Source organism: Triplophysa dalaica, chromosome 5, assembly GCF_015846415.1.
Source record: "Triplophysa dalaica isolate WHDGS20190420 chromosome 5, ASM1584641v1, whole genome shotgun sequence".
Taxonomy (NCBI): Eukaryota; Metazoa; Chordata; class Actinopteri; order Cypriniformes; family Nemacheilidae; genus Triplophysa; species Triplophysa dalaica.
This window is the reverse complement of record NC_079546.1, coordinates 22,855,957-22,880,723: the sequence shown is the minus strand read 5'-3', so window position 1 is coordinate 22,880,723 and position 24,767 is coordinate 22,855,957. Positions and strand designations below refer to the sequence as shown.

Here is a 24,767-nt window from a genome sequence, read left to right as displayed (position 1 = left end):
TGAATGGTTCTGTATACTGTGTTAGGTTATATGAGACCAGCCCTCTTTTTTTTGATTGCACTTATGCTTTTGTTGTACTTATGCTGTCCCAATTGCACCTGTAAGTCGCTTTGGATAAAATGGTTCTGCTAAATGACTAAATGTAAATGTAAATGTAAGTTGCAGTACAGTTTTATAAAAAATTATATACAGCTGATTTGATAAATGAAAGATGACCACTAGTAGTTTTTTTGAAGGTCTGCCAAAACTTGACAAAGAGATCAATGAAAGTTTGCAACAACCACTCACAGAAAAAGAGCTTTACATCACAATGATGAGTATGGAGAATGGGAAATCCCCTGGGATTGATGGGTTACCCATTGAATTTTATAAGACTTTCTGGTCCATCTTATGAGAAGATCTCAGATCAGTGTTTGATGAAAGCATTATTAATGGTTTTTCTTCCACTCAGTTGTAGAAGGGCAGTTATCACTCTATTGCCAAAAAGGTGATCTTCAAAATATTAAAAATTGGAGGCCTGTTTCTCTCTTGTGCTCAGAGTGCAAGATTGAGTACAATAATAGGGATGGTGATACACTACGATCAAACATACTTTGTACCAAATAGATCGATTTTTGATAATGTAACACTAATTGGAAATGTTTTGGAAGTTTCAAAGTTGTTCGGTGTAAATACTGGCCTTAATTCTCTAGACCAAGAGAAGGCATTCGAGCGGGTCGAACACCTTTACTTGTGGCATACTTTACAAGCTTTTGGTTTTAATTCTAGTTTTTTTTATATGATCAGAACAATGTATTGTGACATTGAGAGTGTGATTAAAATGAATGGTAGTTTGGGTGCCCCTTTTAAAGTGCAGAGAGGCATTAGACAAGGTTGTGCCATGTCTGGGCTGTTAGATTGTGCTGGCCATAGAACCATTGCTAATTAGTTTTCGAAACAAGTTAAAGGGTCTAATATTGCCACAGTGTAATAATGCTTTTTATTTATCTGCATATGGTCATGATGTTATTATTTTTATAAATGATAGTGATGATGTTCAAATTGTACAACAAATTGTTAATGATTTTAAAGATATTTCATCGGCAATTGTTTATTGGGGAAAAGTGATGCCTTATCGATTGGGAAATGGGAAGGAGGAAGTCCCATTCTACCTGGAGGATTATTATGGCAAAAAGATGGGTTAAAATATATTAGCGTTTTTTTAGGTTCTGAAACTTTCATGCAGAAGAACTGGGAGGGAATGGCACATAAAGCAACAGGATGTTAAAAAAATGGAAATGGCTGCTTCCTCAGTTGTCATTTAAAGGACGCACGCTCATTATTAACAAACTTGTGGCTTCTTCCCTGTGGCATAGACTTGCATGCGTTGACCCTCCTGTTGGTCTCAGAAATTGTGGACAAAATTTATGATGGGATCTAAAAGACTGATATGGAGACCAGTGGCTCAATGCATTTAACGCTGAATAAGTGGACTTGGCCTGGACACGGTTTTGTTTTTAATGGACTCTAAAAAATTGGATTTTAGAGGAGTTCCTGCTTTCTATCGAAGTCTTTTTAAAATATGGAGTCTGTTTAAGCTTCAATGGATGGAACCATCAGTGTCCCTTTACTGGCTACTGGAAGAGCCGATTGTGTGTGGAGCACGTCTTGATGTATCTGGTGACGAAATACCAGGTCTTAAAGATGTGTTGTATAGAAGTGGATCTCTACGATTGAATAACATCATAAAAAATGCAGGTCCTGATTTTAAAGATGTAGATGCAGTTTCAGCCTTTTTAAAGGTAAAGTCTGCACCATACATTAAACGTTTTTTAGATAAACTGATGGGGGTTTTGAATGTACAAGAAATAATTTGACTTGATGAGTACAATAAGAAATGTATATTTCCGGATTGTGAAGATTTCTTTCCAGATATAAGTATTGTACCTGATCTTACTTCATTTAATGACATTAATCCCTTGTTGAAGAAGGAACTAGATGGTCAAATTGACTTTTTTGAAGTTAAAGGGAAATCATTGTACAGAAGTATTGTGAATGTGACAAATATGAAAGGGTTAAGAATAGAAGTGATACTGTATGGAGAGACACATTGGAGATTACTGAAACAACAAAACCAGTGTGGAGGATTCTGTATAAACCTCCCTTACCTAAAAGAGTTGGTGATCTCCAATGGAGGATACTCCATGGGGCGTAGAAGTTAATTCTTTTGTGGCAATGTTGAACCCAAGTGTATGAGAAAATTGTCCTTTTTGTATAGTGAAGGATTTAATCATTTAATTAGTTTTGTCTTATTTAGAGGTGAAGTCATAACATTGTGAGTGTTTTAATACATGCATTTGATACCCAAGCTAGGTGCTGATAATGAAGTGCTTGCAGCAAAGGAATGTGAGTGTGTGAGATAGAGGGGGCATCTTTGGCTGCAGTTGTGTAGGAGGGGGTGGAAGGTATGTGAAATGTATGTTGTTATCTGAGGAGTGTTTTAGAGGAAGCAACAGAAAGGCAGTTGGAGCCTCAGAGTCTGTGCGTGCAGATTACAAACTGAAATGTAGAAACAGAGCGAGATGGAATGTGCACACACACACACATAGCAGTGACTGATGACCTAGGAAAGCTGGTGTTGGGCAGAAGTTGGGTGTGGGGTCTTGTAATGTGATGTTTTGCAGAAATTTGGAGAACAAAGAAGTGAAAGCTGATTGGACGAGAATCAGGTGGACGCCATGCCCAGCAGAAAGAAGAGACACATCGACAAATAGTATAAATATGTTGTAAAACTGTTTTCCTGGGTTGGTTCTTTGTGAGACGTTGTGTCTGAGACAACCCAGCGCTGTATTTTGAACTTACTGATCAATAAACTTTAACAATTATTTGAGCTGCCTTTCTCTCCGATTTTGAACACTCAGGACAACTTTTATGTCCATCAATAGAAAGGGAGACTGTGTTCCATTGTTTTATGTTTTGTAACAGACTTTCTGTTTTGTTTAGCCTTCTAGAGATTCTTTTTGAATCTTTTGAGGTATGTTTTACAAAGCATGATTTTATTCTTGGTTGTATGTATACTATTAAGGAAAAATACAAATGTCAGGTGCTTAATTTTTTAATTGGTATCGCAAAATTAGCAATTTATGTAACTAGGAGAGATAAAATTGAACAGAAATGTGAACAAGAAGATATAATAGCTTTTAAAAAAATGGTAAAATCACAACTTGTAATTGAGTTTAATTCTTATAAACTAATGAGTACATTGAATATTTTTTACATTTAGTGGTGCTGTGATAATGTGCTGTGTTCATTAATTGATGATGAACTGGTTATTTTGGAGTTGTTGATGTGAATTATTATTATTATTTTCATAAAAAAAAAAATCTTAATATTATATTGAAAAGCGTGACTAGTTTTGTAAAAAATGTATTGCCAAGATATTGGAATGAAGTTTGAATTTTTTGAAATAAAAAGGATTGTCAATATTTAAAAAAATATATATATCTCTCTCTCTGTCCCTCCCTCTCTCTCTCTCTCTCTCCCTCTCCCCCCCCCCCCACTCTCTCTCACAACAGTGCTCTATCTGTTCATTCAGAGCATCTCATGTGAATTTGTTCTGATACGGGAGAAGATGACTTGGAATGAGGCACAGGTTTACTGCAGACAGCATCACTCTGATCTGGTCACCGTTCAAAACAATGAAGACTTGACGAATGTACAGACAGCAGTTCAACCAGACTTGACTTCAGCCGTCTGGATTGGACTCTACAATAACATTTTAAACTGGCGGTGGTCATATCAAAATGAAGACATTTCATTCTCCAGATGGTATGGAGCTGAACCAAACAACTTGAATGGAGAAGAGGAATGTGTCGTTCTATCATCTAGTGGATGGTTTGATACAGTCTGCTCTACTGAATATCCCTTTATTTGCTTCAAAGGTATGACATACGACCAACACATGTCAATCACATTAATATTTTAAGTAGTCAATGTATTGATATTCCATTTAATTCAACTATGTAATATGATTCAATCCTTTCATTGACCAGAATGCATTTAGCAGACGCTCTAATTTGAAAGATTTGAACTTACAAGAATTAGTAAACAATGAAGTGATATGTTGTACAGAGACTGCAGAACAACAATTGCTTAAAACCTGTTAAGATAAATTGTTGTTGGGTGAATAAAAAAGCAGTTACTGCATGTGTTCCTGTCAAATATTCACAAAAATGAAAAATAGTATTGAACTATGTTATTCCATACATGCACACTGTGCGGTGTTGATTTAGATCTCGCTTGTCCTGCAGCATTAGTTTCAGTTCAGCACACAAACAATCTTTGCTTTGGAGAAAGATATAGAATGATTTATTAGATGCCAACTAACTGAGACAAAAATAACCTTCATATTACCCCTAACCTTACAATTTATTCTTAAACACCTTTCATCAAACATTTACTTCATTTTAGTGAAAATAAACAGCTACAGTGTAAGATATGTGATGTGAAAATGATTCGTCACACGTCTTTCTCACTTAACCCCTGTTGATCCACTTACATTTCTGTCCTTCCGGTGCCCATGATTTATTTTATTTGTTTATTTGTTTATTAATAGTAATGATATATTTCATCATGAAAGATAATTAGTTGTAATATCATCATATCCTCATGACTCAGTGTTAACGGAGCTCTTGTGAATCTGGTCCCTGGTTAGTTTCCAGCATTAGTTTCTATAGTAACTGAGTTTGAACTATTTCAAGTTTGCTCTATGAAACCGAATCCACTGCCAATAAGTCTGACAAACTCAAATCAGCCTGTCTTATTTTCATATATCTTGTTTTATGAATCCACCCCTCAGAAAGACCAGGAAGACGAGCATTGCATTAGTCCAGTCTAGAGATCACAAAGGTCTGGACCAGAAGTTGAGCAGCAAGCTCTGTGAGATAAGAACCGGTCTATCAGACAAAGTTCTAAAAGCTACTTATCAAATGAATAAAAAAGATAAATTCAATTGTCCAGCTTGTTTAGTGATGTTGAGTGTTGATCTGTTGATTTGAATAGTTTGTTGATCGTCACCAGTGTTGAGATTCATAAACTGATTCTTTGTGTCTGTGTGTCTAAACTATGAGATGGAAATGAATAGTAAAGAAGTCGATTCAACTCACGTGAAAATGTTATTTCTTTGAAGTTGTTCTCTAATGCTGTTTATCAATCTCATCTTTCTACAGAGAATAAAACAGAAGCTGACAGGTTTGTTTTTGTTAATATCCCAATGAGCTGGCATGAAGCTCAGAGTTACTGCAGACAACATTACACAGATCTGGCCGTCATTCACAATCAAACTGAGAATCAAGTCCTGCTGCACCAGATGTCAATGCTAGGCATTAGTTTATCATGGATTGGTCTGTTCAGAGACTCATGGAAGTGGTCAGATGAAATAAATGTTGTGGACGTGTCCTCCATTAACTGGATGACTGGACAACCTGACTTGATGAACTTGAACCAACCTTGTGGTGTTATACGTCCTGATGGTCTTATAGATGATCAACTGTGTTCAAATACTTTTCCATTCATCTGCAAGAGACGTAAGTTTTTATGTGTGATCATAAACTACTCACAACACAAACATCATAAATACACAGAATGAGAGAAGAGACGTTAGACAAACATAGCTGTTGATAGTCAAAATAAATAGTTTGACCACAAATTAAAAAAACTGATGCAAAACACATTGATGATCATATGATGTTAAACAGTCAGGGTTTAATAAAGCAATTGCACTGTAACCCATCGCTTCGCACGGCTTATTGCTTTTATAAAACGTGTAACGTGGTTTCATAAAATAAAAGTAAAATAAATGATATTTAGTCTATGTAGTGCAGTCAGCCGTTATAAACAGGGGTATTTTATAACAGTTTAGAACTGGGCTCAGCCAATCAAAATCAAAGACCAGCAAAGACCAGTTGTTGTCCTTCAACAACAAGACTGCGCAAGAGAAGAAAATCCTGTTTTAATGTCAGATGTGCAGCTATTGTTAGTGTTCTACTGTATTGATCTGATTTGTTCTTCTGAAATGTATTTTTGGTTAAAACGTTGAAGGATGAAAGAGTAAAGAAGGAGAAATTAAATAAAAAAAATAATAATGAAGATTTATACATGAGCTCTGATTTTCTTAATCTGTTTTTTTTTTGGGTGGTGGAAGTTCCACCAGAAACACTCGGGAGACAAAGTGATGAATTAATGATTATTATTCATTTTTCCTTAATGTATCCTAAAGAACAGTTGCTATGAAAACAATATGAGAAGTTGACAAATGATTATTTCCATTTGTATTAAACACATGTAGCTGTTGTGTTAGAAAGATTGGCTGTAGATTTGTGTAACTGTTGTGATGTTGTTTTCTTCACACTTTATATTAGTTGAAAATTAATAAATCTTTTAATCTTCCAGAGACCAAGAAACAGATTGTGAGATTTGAGCTGAAATCTGGTCAGAATGTCAATGATCCTGCAGTGATGGAGACCATCTTACAGTCTGTGAGTATTCAACTATTTGTGTTGAAAGTGTGTCCTATACAACACAATGAGCTGACACACAGATAGTAGAGTTTTTCAGACTCACTCAAACATGTTTGTTACTGGCTTAAGACACAATCACACTTGACTTTTCGTTCCATTGACTTCCATACATACTCATGCAAATTTGTTAGAAGATATTTTGCATTTCACTGTGTTTCAAAGTTCAAGTTTGGTGAACTCTGACCTGTGAATTTGTGTCACGTGAGTGCGTGAGACCAATAGAAGATCAAAATGTCACAGCGTGACCTCTCTGTACTGAAATGTAAAAGATCCTGTTGTGTAGATTCAGCAGAAACTGACAGATTTGGGCGTACACAATGACACAACAGTGACCTGGAGAGTGCAGCCTGATGGAAATGTTTTCACACCAAAACATGAAGATGAAGAGAAACAGAAAGTGTGTTCAGACTTCTGACCGATCACGCCACAGTCGTTGTGTTTAAAGACGTCATTTTCATCACTTAAGAGAAACTTTGAAATACATGTTTTATAGGATTTGGAATTACATGTAAACATTTATAATAACTTCAGTTATTCAAATATATTTAGTTATTCTTGATTGATCTTATAGTTCAGATTTGAAGATGTGTGTTATTAATGATATTATAGTGATAGTAGCGTGACAATCTATTAAACATCAATCTAATGATTACAGATTAAGACAATGACATGTGACAATGTGAGTTAAATGTTGCAGCTGTAGCAGCTGAACATGTAATGCTTTTAGATAAAAACTTTTACAACATACAGTAGTAGTATTCACAACATATACAGTTGAAAGAAAAAGTATGTGAACCCTTTGGGCTTACTTGGATTTCTTCATAAATTGGTCATAAAATGTGTTCTGATCTTCATCTAAGTCACAACAATAGAGAAACACAGTCTGCTTAAACTAATACCGCACAAACATTATACGTTTTCATGTTTTTATTGAACACAACATGTAGACATTCATAGTGTAGGGTGGAAAAAATATGTGCAAAAAAAAATGTGAAACCCTAGGCTAATGACTTCTCCAAGAGCTAATTGGAGCCAGGAGTCAGCCAACCTGGGGTCCAATCAATGTGATGAGATTGGATGTGTTGATTAAAGCTGGCCTGTCCAATAAAAAACACACACCAGTTTTGAGTTTGCTGTTCTGAAGAAACGTTGTCTGATGTGAACCATGACTCGCACAAAAGAGCTCTCAGAAGACCTACGATCAAGAATTGTTGACTTACATAAAGCTGGAAAGGGCTACAAAAGTATATCTAAAAGCCTTGATGTCCATGTGTCCACGGTAAGACAGATTGTCTACAAATGGAGAAAGTTCAGCACTGTTGCTACACTCCCTAGGCGTGGTCGTCCTGTAAAGATGACTGCAAGAGCACAGCGCAGAATGCTCAATGAGGTGAAGAAGAATCCTAGAGTGTCAGCTAAACACTTACAGAAATCTCTGGCACATGCTAACATTTTTGATGACAAATCTACAATAAGGAAAACATTAAACAAGAATGGACTTCATGGGAGGACACCACTGAGGAAGCCACTGCTGTCCAAAAAAAACATTGCAGCACGTTTGAAGTTTGCAAAAGAGCACCTGGATGTTCCACAGCACTACTGGCAAAACATTCTGTGCACAGATGAAAGCAAAATTGAGTTGTTTGGAAAGAACACACAACGCTATGTGTGGAGAACAAAAGGCACAGCACACCAACATCAAAACCTCAGAGAACCTTAACAGAGGATGGACGATGCAACAGGACAACTACCCAAAGCATAGAAGTAAATCAACAACAGAATGGCTTCAACAGAAGAAAATACGCCTTCTGGAGTGGCCCAGTCAGAGTCCAGACCTCAACCCGATTGAGATGCTGTGGCATGACCTCAAGAGAGCGATTCACACCAGACATCCCAAGAATATTGCTGAACTGAAACACTTTTGTAAAGAGGAATGGTCCAAAATTTCTCCTGACCGTTGTGCAGGTCTGATCTGCAACTATAGGAAACGTTTGCTTGAGGTTATTGCTGCCAAAGGAGGGTCAACCAGTTATTAAACCCAAAGGTTCACATACTTTTTCCACCCTGCACTATGAATGTTTACATGTTGTGTTCAATAAAAACATGAAACCGTATAATGTTTGTGCGGTATTAGTTTAAGCAGACTGTGTTTCTCTATTGTTGTGACTTAGATGAAGATCAGAACACATTTTATGACCAATTTATGAAGAAATCCAAGTAAGCCCAAAGGGTTCACATACTTTTTCTTTCAACTGTAGTAATAACCATGTGTGAAAGGTAATTCAATGTTTTAAAAACTGTTTTGAAACATTTGGTTGTTTGAGAAATGAATTTAAATTAAAGCTTCTTTATAAACACTGAATAGACAAAATGATCTGTGAAAATATTTGTGTTGAAGTGAACTGTGCAAACACATAAATAAATAATAAAACATGTTAAACATATTGTTGAATGATGTTTTTCTGTGTCAATCGCTTCTGTCTCTCAACAACACAATAAGATATTTGTATATTTTGTATAGTCGACTCTGTGCTGGTTTGTTTTGGCCGCCTCCAGTTTTCCTTTGTTTTTTTCTCCAGCTAATGCTGTGACGTAAGTGTAATGTTGACACTAAAAGGGTCTTTGATTTACTTCATAATTTGGAAAAACATTTGCAAACTTAATAACTAAATAACTGAATAACAGAATAACAGAATTATATTAGTGAATGTTTTTAACAGGGTCCCATATTAGATAAAAATATAATATACTCTTTGTTATATTGCAGCCATTTGCTAAAATCATTTAAGTTCCCTTTTTTCCTAATTAATGTACACACGGTACCACATAATGTTAGAAAACACAGAATTGTTGACATCTTTTTTAGATTTATTAAAAAAGAAAAACTGAAATATCACATGGTCCTAAGTATTCAGACCCACTGCTGTGACACTCATATATTTTACTCAGGTGATGTCCTTTTCTTCTGATCATCCTTGAGATGGTTCTTACACCTTCACCTGAGTCCAGCTGTGTTGTATTATACTGAATGGACTTTATTAGGAAAGCCACACCCCTGTCTATATAAGACCTTACAGGTCACAGTTCATGTCAGAGCAAATGAGAATCATGAGGTCAAAGGAACTGCCTGAAGAGCTCAGAGACAGAATTGTGGCAAGGCACAGATCTGGCCAAGGTTACAAAAAAATTCTAGGAAAAAAACGACTTCATTTTTAGTTTTAAGCATCACAAAACTAATTTTTTTAAAAAAAGATTAAAAACATGAATATATTATGTTATGAAAGAACCCAGATTTTTTTATTCAATTATTATCATGCTCTCAGGCTTTCTCAAGGTTTGTTTTTGTAAGAATATAACAAACACTGAAATATATGACTGCAATACATGCAGGATCTAAATGATTTAGGATGTTAAAAATGTAGAAACACGCATTCATTACTGAAGACTAAAAGATTAAAACAGAAATAATTATTGTTGATTATAGTCCTTTATATAGTAATTGTGTGTGTTTGATTTTACTGATGTTTTACTCATTAATAAAGCGGTTATGTAAACTGGACATAAACAGAAGCCTGTAAAGTGGGCTCAGAACAATCCCCATCACTGGACGATCACTGCACAGTAAAGTCTCTGGTGTAAAAATGAGTCCATACCTATTAGTGTTAAACTTACACTGAAGCAGAGTCTTTCTGGTGTGAAATGTTCATTTATTCATGCAGTTAAATAATCAATTGAGTTCACATTACAAGTGATGATTGATCATTAATGATGAACACCTGCTGTTAACAAACACAATCACTGAAGAAACATCAACAATAAGAATTCACTCTGATAGTGTTTAGTGTTTCCTTTAGTTGGGCTCTTGATCTTTGTTTTCCAGTAATGAAAGTTTATCTTCAGGTGTAATATTGTGATTATTGTTGTTTTTATTACAGAAACAGTGAAATAATTAACATCAACATATATCAATAGTCCAAGAGTAAGAGACTAACTAAAGGATCACTGATCACTATAATGGTGATCTCAAGATCTAATGTTATTTTTCATGTTTTCTTCAGTGATTGTGTTTGTTAACAGTGTAAGGTTTGTATTTTAAACCCGACATTACATTGTCCATAAATCTCTTCCCTGTGCAGCAACACATTAAAATGTTTCTTTAGTCAGACAATCTGTTCTCTGTATAATAAATAAACTATTAACATATTCATCAATTTAACATCAATATGAGCTGAAATACAACTCATGTGACTAAAATATCCATTGTATCAAATACACACTTTTCTTATTAACTTGAACACAATATATACAAGTTTGAGTCCTTTTACTTGAAGAGATTTAACTGAAATACATAAGTTAACTTACAGATGTTTCTATTAACAGTCAACATTTAAGATTCACAATCTACACAATACAAATATCAATATTTCTCCACAGTAAGTAAGTTAAGTTATTTGATACTAAACAGATAAAAACACATTAACTTACTCGGTATTACATCAATGTTTGTAAAACATATTTACTATTATAATAAAACCTGAAATTTCATGAGAAATAAACACAAGAAACACTTTGTGTCTTTCTTCAGATGCGTCTGACAGCTCTGAGATAAACACACACACGTCACCATGACAACACATAGGCGCCCCCTTATGGCAGAGGCCGGTATTGCACTGTTTTAAAACTCAGTGTGTTACAGTAATAATTTAAACAGTCTCAGAACACACATTAATAAAACATAAATATTTACAAATACACATTATAATGTAGATACGAGTATGTATCTCACATTTGGTGGCAACTTGTTCAACATTAGTTTGTTCTTCACCCACACTGTTAAAGATTTGACTACATATTGTATTTATTGTTAACATTAACATTACAGTAAATTCCTGTGAAACAGTCATCTTGTTTTTGTGTTACGTTACACAGTAAAGATTAATGAGAGTGAATAATGAAGTGAAGATCCTTGATGACATTTACTGATAACAAACAGAGTCACTGAAGAAAAGATAAACAAAACACAACAACAACAACTGACTCACAGACACACAACTTTTGATGCACATCAAGTGTAAATAACCTCAGAATAAAATAAAACACCATTAACATCTTCACAGACACCACTTTCACTTTATCTGTCATATGTGTATACAAAAGCTCTTTTTTTGAAAGGAACAGAACTTTGCTTTTCAGAAAATGTTGATCAGTGTTTTCTTAAGTTAGGCACTTGATTCTTAAAACTTGTTTATTTGTACATTATGGTTCTCAGTTACATCCGTGCTTCGAAGCTTTTGTCACAGTGCTCTACTTCGCCATCTGGTGGACAATAAAAATCCCTACACCGACTGTGTCACTCAGATGTTGTATTCATTGAAATGTTATTATAATCTTTATTAGTATATTTAATATATATTTTAATAATATGTAACATTATAACTAAGAGTAACAAAGAAAAATAACATGAGTAAAATGAATAATAATTTCGTATATATGAACACTTCCAAAATGAGATTTTTTTTTTTAAATAGTGTGGATGCATATACAATTTTAAAGTGTTTGGTTGGTGTTGCCCTTAAATGCGATTTCAAATCTCCCGTACTTGTCTAAAATTCTAGAAAAAGTAGTTTCAACTCAACTGTGTACCTTCCTACAAAATAATGACATACACGAAAAGTTTCAGTCTGGCTTTAGACCGCATCACAGCACTGAAACTGCGCTCGTAAGAATTACAAATGACCTCCTTATTGCATCAGATAAAGGAAACATCTCACTATTAGTCCTGCTTGACCTTAGTGCTGCTTTCGATACTGTAGACCATAAAATACTACTAGATCGTATACACCATTATATCGGTATTCAGGGACAGGCACTGCAATGGTTCAGATCTTACTTAACAGACAGATATCAATACGTCCATTTAAATGGGAAATCATCAAATCTTACGCAAGTAAATCACGGATTACCTCAGGGATCGGTTTTAGGACCCTTGCTTTTCTCCATATACATGCTGCCCCTCGGCAACATTATTAGAAAACATGAAATTAGCTTCCACTGTTATGCAGATGATACTCAGCTATATATCTCATCAAACTGGTGCATCGAAGACATAAAACATTGGAATTTCCTTCTTTTAAAATCTAGCAAGACAGAAAAATGACTTATAGCACCAAAAACACCTAAACGGGATATCTCAGATTACAACCTGCAAAATGAAGGCTGCACTGTTACTCCAACAAATACAGTTAAAGACCTAAGCGTTACATTAGACGGCAACCTGTCATTTAAAAATCACATCTCAAATATCACAAAAACAGCCTTCTTCCACCTTAGAAATGTTGCCAAATTACGAAATAGTTTATGTGTGACAGACGCAGAAAAGCTTATTCATGCATTTGTGACCTCACGGCTTGACTATTGCAATGCTCTACTTAGTGGTTGTCCTGTATCATCGATAAACAAACTACAGTTAGTTCAGAATGAAGCTGCCAGAGTTCTTACTAGGTCAAGAAAATACGATCACATAACCCCAGTTTTATCATCGATTCACTGGCTACCCATTAAGTATCGCATTGATTTTAAAATTATCTTAATTACTTACAAAGCCTTAAACGGTTTAGCACCTACTTACTTAACTGAGCTTTTATCACGTTACAACCCATCACGCTCTCTAAGATCTCAAAATTTAGGACTTTTGATAACACCTAGAATAACTAAATCCACCAAAGGGGGACGAGCTTTCTCATACGTAGCACCTAAACTCTGGAACAGCCTTCCTGATACTATTCGAGGGTCAGACACACTCTCCCAATTTAAATCTAGATTAAAGACACATCTTTTCAGCCAAGCTTTCACTTAATGCATAGTTACTGAACAGCAGCTACGCTAATTATTCTCTTTATTCTCTTTCCGCCTCTGCCTCGGGATGCCCATCCCGAGGTAAGAAGAAGTTCCACCGTGTCCAGACGACTGACAGATGCCCATCCCCAAATTGAGATTACGCCAGCTACATCTGCAGACTGACTGACCATCCCAGCTCCATCTAAGGCAATTCCACCACCAGCCAAGAGAAATATGTCCATCGGACCATCCCATCTCAGACCAATACACCCCCAACCAAGAGCAAAGACGGATTATTTGTCTTATTAATGCTGAAATTACAATATTTGGTATTAAATGCTAAAATTTAAATCACATGTCTGCAGTTTGAGTGCAGCTATGACACATCAAAGGGGATCTGGCCCTCCCGGCTGAGCCTGGTTCAATCATAGGAGTTTGGGTTCCTCGCCACAGCAGGGCAGTGTTGGCCTGCTCACCGGAGACTGCATTTATTTATTTATTTAGAAATTAGACATCATTTATTAGAATGATCTTACTCGTTGTATAAATACCATGCACTGTGCTGTGTTTTAACTTTTCTGTTTTTCCTATTTGACCCTGTAAAGCTGCTTTGAAACAATACACATTGTGAAAAGCGCTATATAAATAAACTTGAATTGAATTGAGTAGTATATCAGTATGGTATATTCAGATGAAGTTTTGGCTATAAGACATTTTTTTGGCTGTTATAAATGTACTTTAAAAACACACTATTACATCTAACCCAAAATGTATTTAAATAAAATAATCAAGGATGAGAGCCTAACTAAAGCACACGCTAAACCCTACCAGGATGACTTTTTTTTCCTATTTTCTTCAGTGATTGTGTTTGTTAACAGCAGGTCTTCATCATTAATGACTCAATCATCACTTCTAATGTGAACTTAATTGACTAATTAACTGCATGAATGAATTAACATTTCACAGCAGAAAGAAACTGCTTCAGTGTAAATTTGGAATTTGGAGAAAACCTTCATCATGTTAGTCCTGTTAAAGTCTCTGACAACAAAAGTCTTAACTGAGCACTGTGTCCAATTATTTTAAGACAACAGAAGTATTTTACAAATGTCACCATTAAACTACAGAATGTGTTCTAGTCTATAATAGTGTCATGACTCAGTCGATGAGAAAAGAGGAAATGAGAAACACAGGACGAGTTACAAATGTTGTCATGAAGAAATATAAGTAGATGATGAGAAGAGACTCAGTAAGAGAAACACAACATGACTGAGAAGAGTGATATATGTCTGCTGGGACTGATCCTTCTCTCTTCACTATTCACAGGTAAACTATACAACACATTTATTTCATCAGATTTCATTTCATTACTCTCACTGACATTCTGACAAACATATTGAGTTTCCTCTCATGTCACATTTATTATAGAGTTCATGTGTCTTCACTTACGGAACAAAAATGTATGAATATTCTCTCAAACCAATTATTTTACATCATACATTTCCATATATTTGAAGCTGGTGCTAATCTTTTTTGATATACAGCAATATGTGCATTGACAATATATGAATATTGAACATACAATATATTTAGAAACAAAGACAAAAATAAAACTGAAAAAGGTTCACATGTAGATGTGATTGTTTAGTATACACATATAGGCCGGGTTTCACAGACATGGTTTAGCTTGAGCCAGGACTAAGCCTTAGTTGAATTAAGATATTTAAGTCGCTTTTAAGAAATGCCTGAGTAGAATACATTACTGGTGTAAATCTTGAGACAAAACAATGGCACTGATATATTTTAAGATATTTCTGGGCAAGTTATATTGAGTTAAGACAGGTCACAAAATCATTTTAGTCTGGGACTAGCCTTAAGCCTTGACTGTGAAACCGGGCCATAGTGTTTAATGTTGTATTACTATGAAATGTAGAAGGGTCTCTAGTGTGTAATTGTGTGGGGTTACCGTGGTGATGAAGAGTAGAGTCTGTGGTTAGGACAACAATTGACTGAACATCATGAAGATCATATATTACTTTATTGTGCGTTATTCAGTAAAGCAATTTTCAATAAGTGCTTCAGTTTGAACAGGAGTTCTTAGGCTATTGTGAAGTGGCTATGTTTAAAAATATAAAACATGTATGTTGTAATTCTTAACATAAGAAATATTATGGTCAATATATGTTTACACATTCAGTCCCATATCTTATCACGTGTACATCATTATATTATAAAGTATTTTACTGGTTATAAAATTACATATATTGGAACATATAACAAAATATATTATGGTCAATAAATTTTTCAATATATGAAAAGTGGCAATTCCTTATGTATTATTTAATATATCTTAATATATTTACACAATTTATTATTATCTATATTTTCAAATATACCATTATGTCATTTTATATATTTTACATTCATATATTAGGAAATATATTTTCTTTCCGTAAGGGTTATTCTCACTTTTAAAAGTCTGATGTCAAATCACACGAGATCTTTTACTTGACCACTTCAGCTTTATACTTCACAGAGGCTATTTTTGTCTGCCATGTATGGGTTTTACTCGCACGCACAGGCCAGTGTTGTTTTTAAACGTGTCATTTGTTTATTTTTATTTCACAGACACGATTAGCAACACAATACCAGCGTGTTTCCAACATAGTCTACTAATGTGTGTGTATTTACTGTAAAGTCTACAGTGTAAATACTCTTTATTTTCCTGCTGTCCTGAGGGCTGTTGTGGTGTCTCGTACCGTCCCCACAAGACAGAAGCGACAGCCGCGCAGCTTGAAACGGAGCTCTGAATACACCGTATATATCATTTACATACAGAAACAAGATTGTATAGTGTTCTTTATAGCTGATGTCAGTAAACACTCATTAGGGTGCAGACCAAAGAAACGATGCGTTATCACTTTCAGCCGAACCAACACAAGTAACGAAGGAAAGTCCTGGTGTTAAATGTACACCCGCTGGTGTATCTTTGAGTCTGTACCTACGGGTGTACAAATTTACACTGAAGCAGAGTCTTTCTGGTGTGAAATGTTCATTTATTCATGGGGTTAATAAATCAATTGAGTTGACTTTACAGTGATGATTGATCTTTAGTGATCACACCTGCTGTTCACGAAGTGTTTATATACACAGCTGATGTAAAGCAAACACAACAGATCTATGTGTAGAACTAATGTGGTCTCTTAATATCACAAAATATCAAGATGCTTTAAACATCTTTAAACAGTGTTTCGATAATCACTTGTTAAAAGAAGTTTGAGTGTAAAAGATGTTCATGTAGAGTTAGAGGTTTAGCTGCAGTTTGAAATGTTTTAGATGTGATGTGGCGTCATCATTAGTGTGATGAGGATTCTCTTTAGTGGGGTACTTGAGGTACTTGTTTCTTTTGCTGTTGATAATGAGTTAAACAGACATACTGCCTGTGGTTTAAATTGTTTGTTGCTTGAAGTCATCAGAAAATGATAAAAGTGTAATGAAATGTTTTAGTCAAGCTAGAGATGTCAATGTTTGTCAATAGTGGTGTGTAAGATAAACAGATACTGACTTTGTCAACAATTATAAATAAGCTTCTACTCAATAGAAAGACAAGACTGTGCACCTGCTTGCTTTAACATGATGTATGTTTAGAACAGTTCTTTTCACAAGTAGGGAAAACGGTTAAGTTGGACTTTAGTACAAGTACCCAACTAAATAAAACACTGATCGCCATAATGGTGAATTTAAATGACTTGTTCAATAAAACAACATCAGAAAAAACTAAATACAACTAAAGCTCTACTAATGATATTTAAAGAAGTCAAAAGTTTCATTTAGTTACATGTAAATATGTATTATATTAGCATATGTGATTGTGTATTTATATGACATGAATCTGTGTGTCTACAGTCTTTATTTCCTGTTCTTGTTCATTTCTTCAGTTGACTCTGATCTTTAGTGATGACACCTGCTGTTCATGATCAATCATCACTTGGAAAGTCAACTCAATTGATTCATTAACTGCATGAATAAATAAACATTTCACACCAGAAAGTGCATGATCATAGTAACTGCGGCCTACTTATGTGTTTATTTTATGTGTTTGTGACATGAATAAACAAATTATGAGTTTAAATCACTGTTAGTCGCTCTGTGTGTGCGTGTGTGTGTGCGCGTGTGCGTGTGTGCGTGTGTGTGTGTGTCTGTGTGTGTTTCTTACTTTTCATCGATTACAATGAAAATTCATCATTGTGTAGAGCGGCAACATGTGGGTTCACTGCAACCTGTTTCTTCTGTTTCCTGGCATTTTAGATGATGCTTCTTCTTGTTCCACTCTCTGGATTAATATCTACAAAGAGTCAGGAAAAACAAAATGTTGTATATTAAATGTACAAAATATATTATATTAAAACACATGAATTAAATCATTAGCTTGCTAGTGTTAAATAGCGGAGACTTCTAAATAATTTGCCCTAAAAAAATCCATCTCTCGTTGAGAAATATTGTTTTAAAGGTCTTAACAGGTATATAACATTAACATATCTATAAAATGCAGGTAAGGAAGTTGTTCAACTAATACCTTTCATTGGACTCCAAGATACACGCTTGCCCCATCCTGGTACTCAAGATTGAATATGTAACATGCTATGAACAGAGTGGGAAGGCCAGACATGAAGCTGTGCTGAGCACCGTCACACACAACCTAACCTTCAGTAGTCAGCATCCAGTGGCCTGCATGGCAAAGTGTGTCCTAAAACAAACAATACCACATGTGACAATAGTTATAGTTAATAGTGACTAAATTATCTTTAAGCATTTTACATTTAAACTACATTTTAGTATAAGTGACTCTACGAACAAACTCTAAGCAAATTAAACAGAGTAACTTACACTTAAAACCGTACTTATACAGAAATGTAAACCATTAACGTTAGGGATGTCACGGTCAAGAAATTGTCACACTAGTATTTTGTAACGGATCGTCTCACTCCCACCATCCCACGGTCCTATCTGGGAGACAGTCCTGCTCTAACGATGAGGGTGTCGGTAACGTCTTTTGCTACAGCTCTCATCTGGCCTCCGTTACATAAACTGTATATCTATGGTTACGTACATTAATCACTTTACCGGGCTATCCTCCGTGAACAACGACTTACCGCAAGCTTTGGTGACTTGTTTTAATTTGGTCTCTCGATTTACGGGTCACTGCATTTGCACATTTGAATTACACCAGAAAATAATCACGAGCGAGTGTGGTATCACAACTGTCGAAGCATGTAACTTTTACCGAGTCTACGGCGGGCGCGATGTTCAACATTAAAAAAACAACCGTCAACTTACTAATACAATGAACTGTAGCTCGTCACATACGCCTTCACTCCTGATTTGTACAAAAACTCTAAATAACATGAACAACTTCTGTCCTCAGGTGCTATAGCGACGGAGAATGTTTGAAATCTTACCGCGACGGCGCTGCTGAAACCCCGCGCAAGACTCCTTCGGTCCCCGCGGATAGAGGTTGAATCCGGGGTTACCAATGTGAAACGCGAATGTAGATACCTCTATATAAAGTTACCACTATGATAGTTACCAAATATGGAAAAAACGTAATAAGTTACTTACCACATGTGTGAATCACTCATTTTGCGCACTACACCAATCTCGACCGTTGAAGATCATCCCGCCATTGTAGATTTGAAATTTACAGCAATATTCTGTACATTTGAGTTAATCCGTCACGTGACCCCAGAATGCATTGCACTTTACAGCAATATTCTGTATTATTTAAAAAACAGTCAGCTTCTGTAAAATAATGCTGTTAGTTTTTACAGCAATTCGTTACAGTGTAGAAAACTATGAAAATTAGGATGATCATTTGATAACAGAAAGAACTAATACAGCTGATATACGGCATACATTTGGAATTGAAATAACTGAATACAAACATTATGAACAACAAAAAGAAGAAACAAGCAACACCTCAACTTGAATCCTCACTTTCAGAGTGAAGAGGGAAAGAGACTGAAATTCATAAATCAAATAAAATAAACTGTTTGTGTTTAACTAGCGAGATATGTTTACTAAGTTATCATACAAAACATAAAATGAAAGTACCTGTCCAGGCTGGGTCTGTCAAAGACAAAAGCATGCTATGAGCAGACCTTTACAGTATTGTCCTGCAAGATCAGTTACATTTTTGTAATAATTTTTAAGAACCATGAACACAATACATAGTAAACACTGTTAAATTACAAACTTGTGTTCTAAAACTGATGAGCAAACACTTTGCCTAATGAGCCAGTAGATGGCAAATCGACAACATTTATATTTTTTCTCGGTCGCTGTGGCGCATTTCATTACACTGAAAATTCTCAAAGAGTCTTGTTAAAGTATTTATATTCTGTTGTTTCTTGCATTATCTATTGTTTATTTCATGTCGATCATGACACATGATCATCACATGTTTCATCTGTGAAACCACCTGTAAAAACTTTAAATTCGGAACCCGACTGGTATCTGAAGACGTTTTTTAATATAAATGTAGGTAAAAAATATGCATTTAATTTCAGTAGTTTCATGAATGAATAGCTTGCTATATTTAAATACCCATAGGGCTGCAAGATTATTGCAAAAATCATAATTCTTATTAATCCTCTTGATATTACAACATACTTTGAGGTAAATGCATACAATATTTTCATTAAACATTCAAAACAACTGATAATTAACAAATTGATTACTGTTGTAGTCTCCAGTAACTGTAGTACGTACTTATTTTGTTCAAATTAAATGATTAAAATCGTAATTTCGGAAATTATACTTTGTACTTTGGAGCAGAGATAGATCGATTCACTGCGAGCCGGTTGAAAATCGATTATTAAATGTGAGGAGACAAGCTGGTTGTATATGAATCGCAATATATGTTTTGAACAGCAGAGGCCGCTGTTTACTGCAAACTTGCAGTACAAAGAAGATTAAATTCTAAAAGTGGAAATTCAAAGGAAGACTAGCAACTGTCTGTCATCATACATCTAACACATTATAAACACAAAGATGTTTGTGTAGACAAACTGCCGTCCAGTCACAAAATAAACCAGAAAATTAGAGGGAAAACTGGAAAATGACAAACATGTACTCAATAAATAAATAATCAAATAACAGATAATGTTTCATCACAAATAACTTATATTCTTATTCATTAACAATGTTTATATTTGTTTTTAAATCAAAAATGTTACAACCATTTGTAATGTCAATTTTACGTAATGTATTGCTATATTTAGGCCACTACTGAAAACAACGACATGTTGTCAAAAAATAAATTGCAGTATGTGTAAGTAAGTGTAACACTGTTCCCAAAAAGTATAAAAGTGTTTCCTCATCACAAACTGGTTTCCTGCTAATAAACGGCGTCCTCGGTTCTCTGCCGCTTACACGTGTGGTTAGAAGCGTGTTTGATCTTTAAAATGAGAATGCACAAGAGACCCCGTTCTCAAGTGTGGGAACAGTCTCAACACTCCTAATAAAGTGTCACGTGAGATATGCAAACAAACTTTGTCTTATTCTAATTATAAATCTTCAATGCTTCGTCACTCCAAACATCTAAACGCTCTGAGCAATAACACTCAAACAACAGAGCACCAGTGAGTGAGGAACACACAAAAAGGGTGCAATGAATAAAACACAGGCATAATTTATTGGTTTATTAAATATAATACTTAGAAAGTGAAACGACAAATGTTTACAGCAAGTAAAAATTAAAAAAAAATAGTCTTCATTATAATTGTATTGTGCAAATTCCCTGCAAACACACAAGCTGCAATATTTCTAATGCTATATATTATTAAATTATATATTAAATACACAAATAAAGCTTATAATAACAACACATCTGAGTGAGACAGTCGCTGTAGGGATTTTTATTGACCACCAGATAGCGAAGTAGAGCACTGTGTCAAAAGCTTCTATTAAACCATGCAGTTTGTTGAAAAAGCCTCACAGATTCAGAAGGACGGAAGTTCTCCAGGAACAGAGTTGGACACACCTGCCCTAGGTGCTGTTTCTATCCTCAAACCGTGCATTGAATGTGTTCAGCTCAAGACAGTGGCGTAGACAGGGGAGGGGCCATGGGGGCACTGGCCCCTCTTGAAAACTGATTGGCCCCCCAGTGTGCCCCCACCCTTCTACTTGTCTGTCACTCAAAAATTCAAATCATAATCTTTCAGCTTGTAGTAGAATAATTTATGATTCCGCGTCGCGATGCTTCTCAACGAGGACCAAGAATAGCAAACTGTTTTCCAACGGAAAAAAAGTTGATCTATTTTATACAGCTTATTTTCTTTCGATTAGCGAGTTGTTGCAGTGCTAGAGTTTGGTAACGTTACCGTCTTTCAGTGTTAGGACAGACCAGGCTCGATGTATTCTCTGAGAGCAGACCAACATAATGCTAATAATTACATTTAACGTTACTATGCTCCTGAGGCTGAATGTAACAGGGTTTTCCTGCGTTATGATTTTTTTCCCAGCCGATAAGCAAGTGATATTGCAAGCGAGGTGCCGGAACAAATCGTATGATGTTTATCTAGGCTAACGCTCAACACTTTAAAAGCTAACGTTACGTTAACTTTCAGAGGTGGAGGTCTTGAGTTACGTTACTACACTCTAAATAAAGAAAATTAAGTTACATGACATTGACTTCGAGTCTTGAGAACGAATATTCTAAAGTCTCGAACCGCATGCCTTGATAATGACTTGTTTTTTGGGGGTTTAAACATTTTACCTGTTTTTAGTTTATAATTTTCCAGCTGGGCTGGTTGTGATAAAAGGTAAAGTTTTTGTCATCCGCCAATAAAACCATAGCATTTAAACAAATAGTAATTTCCTCCTTTTTACCTCTGTTATCTCAGGCAGTGTAACAGGACGTAAAGGCAGGGAGATATTCAGTATTTTTCTGCAAAGAAAGTGCCAGCCAGTGCCAGCCAGTGAGGGAGAGTCCGCGTGATGGTTTAACGTTACACACAGTGAGTTCAGAGCCTGCCTGCTCAACAGGAGACCTCTTGGTTCAGGAAGATTTGAGCATAAATCAGAACAGCCCTGTACACCCAGGTTAGTAGACAAGCTAGAAAGTGGACAGTGACTAGTGACGGGTCGTTCGTGAACGATTCGAACGAATCTTAAATGTGACTCGGGAAGAACGGGTCGTCTTGGAAAGTGATTCGTTCAGTCGCGCATGCGCATTGCGCAACACGCTCCGACGTTTAACAAATGCAATCAGAGCCGGAAAGAGAATTGATTAGTTCACCTCCCGAGTCTTCGGGTTCGAGTCGTTCGGTCTTTTGTAATGTGACGTGACAGCTTTGGACAGAGAAATTAGCTAATTTACAACCTTCCTAACAAACGGGTGAATAGCCTAGTCCTAGTGTTTGTCTATTGATAGAAAAAGACAGTGAAATGACAAATTAATCAAGATAAGAGGTGAGGTGAGCTACTCATAGACTAAATACCCATGTATACAAGTAATTCATCTTTTCTGTTTATTGTAGCATTATAGTTTTGTATTTGTTGTAATGTGATATTAAATAACGTTTGAATAAGTAGTAGATTTGTTAAGAAAAGTGACATGTAACATTTTAATTATACTTTGCTTAAATGAACGAAAGGAACGATATGACTCGAAAAAAGATTCGTTCATTTTGATGAACGAGACTCAAAGGTCCGAGTCAATAAAATGATCCGAACTTCCCATCACTAACAGTGACATGACTTTGGTAGGCTGTATTCAGGGCTACGCATTTATTTATATAACAGAAGTCCCTATATTGATATATTGGTACTTTAGTATATTGGTAATTTCAGTATCATACAGAAAAAAATGCACTCCTGATTGTTATTGTATGAATGCATACAGTTATGTAGTTAAAATCCTTGTATTTTACTAATATGCCTTTGTGTTATAGCTGTCTCTAGGGATGAAACAGATGAGAGTGAAAGTGATGTGAAAGAGATGGATACTTGTCACCCACCTTCAGAAGTGTAATCTGAGCTTCCACTTACTTCTGATACTGCTCTTACTGGACCTGATGGTATGTCTTTTTTATTTTACATGTAAAATAGCCAATACATAATTGCATTAAGGAACTGTTGCTAACTGTGTGTCTCATGTGCCTTTGAAACAGAAAGTTTGGGGGTAGAATTGTTGCATATTACCAAATAAATAGATTAAGATTCAAAAACAAATGTAAAGAGATTCACAAAAGTATATCAAATTCACAAATAAATAGATTAAGATCCACAAATAAATGTAAAGAGTTTCCCAAAAAAATATAAACTCACAAATAAATAAAATGAGATTTGCAAATAACATTTTTTTTTTACAAATGTTTTATTATTTTACAAACACAACTCTGCCTGGCATTTATTTGTGAATTGCTTTCTGTGCATTTGTAAATCGCTTAATCTATTTATTTGTGAATTTGATATACTTTTGTGAATCTCTTTACATTTGTTTGTGAATCTTAATTTATTTATTTGGTAATATGCAACAATTTTACCCCCATAGAAAGTGCCTCTGATAATTGATTCCCATTTCCTAATGCTTCTTCCCAGACATTGGATTATTTTATTTATTACAGTTTTTCTTTCACTTTTGTAAAGTGATAAGTTAATATAAATTGTATTTTATTGTTTTGATTTAGAGCAGTGAATAACTGCTATCAAAAGATAATAGGGTATCACTGTTTATTGCTGATTTTAAAGCTTACTGAACTTGAAATGATTTGGATATCTACAGTTCTACATAAATACACAACATAAGAATGGCCCCTCTATATTAATTGTGGCCCCTCATGTGCCCCCCAGTTGAAAAAATCCTAGAATCGCCCCTGGCTCAAGAATGACCCATGTCACAGGGTTTTCATAATTATGTTTCCCCATGTGGTCTGTGATTAAGTGTAAACCGTTCTTCATTCATTCAACATCCAAGGATTTTTTCTGATGATATTATCAGTGGACATATTGATATAATCTGTGACAGAGTTAGTGTGTTCATTAATGTCTGTGTCTGCTGCATCATGGGTAATCTGTGGATCTGTGGTTTTGAAGAAGTGTGAAGATGACCTCACTCATGTTCTGCATTTGTTTGCATGCAGACAGAAGAAGAATGGAGAAGTGATCATCTCTGCTTGGTTGAATGAAGTTGGAGAAAACCTTTTTCAAGTTAACCCTGTTAAAGTCTCTGACAACAAAAGTCATAACTGATCCCTGTGTCCAATTATTTTAAGACAACAGAAGTATTTTACAAATATTACTAAAGTACAGAATTGTAGGCCGTTATTGTGTCATGACTCAGTCGATGTGAAAAGAGGAAATGAGAAACACAGG

At 35.3% G+C, this 24,767-nt stretch overlaps 2 protein-coding genes and 2 long non-coding RNA genes across 6 annotated transcripts in view; 2 read left to right on the top strand and 2 right to left on the bottom strand.

The window, feature by feature from the left end:
- LOC130421317 (uncharacterized) overlaps positions 1-24,767 on the top strand; it is a 792,526-nt gene that overhangs the window by 324,987 nt on the left and 442,772 nt on the right. The window lies entirely within an intron of this gene.
- The window catches only part of LOC130421318 (histone H4-like), a 366,115-nt gene that overhangs the window by 330,725 nt on the left and 10,623 nt on the right, over positions 1-24,767 (bottom strand). The window lies entirely within an intron of this gene.
- LOC130421368 (uncharacterized) lies at positions 15,800-19,175 on the bottom strand. Its single transcript, XR_008906792.1, has 3 exons — positions 19,011-19,175; positions 17,968-18,138; positions 15,800-17,736 (listed from the first exon to the last, which is right to left on the bottom strand). It is a non-coding gene; the product is annotated as an uncharacterized LOC130421368 (long non-coding RNA).
- On the top strand, positions 21,182-24,758 carry LOC130421364 (uncharacterized). Of its 3 annotated transcripts, XR_008906787.1 has the most exons (4): positions 21,182-22,213; positions 22,295-22,493; positions 23,345-23,470; positions 24,536-24,703. It is a non-coding gene; the product is annotated as an uncharacterized LOC130421364 (long non-coding RNA). The 3 variants fall into 3 exon arrangements; XR_008906788.1 differs by lacking the exon at positions 24,536-24,703 and adding an exon at positions 24,713-24,758 and having other exon boundaries at positions 21,182-22,493; XR_008906786.1 differs by having other exon boundaries at positions 21,182-22,493.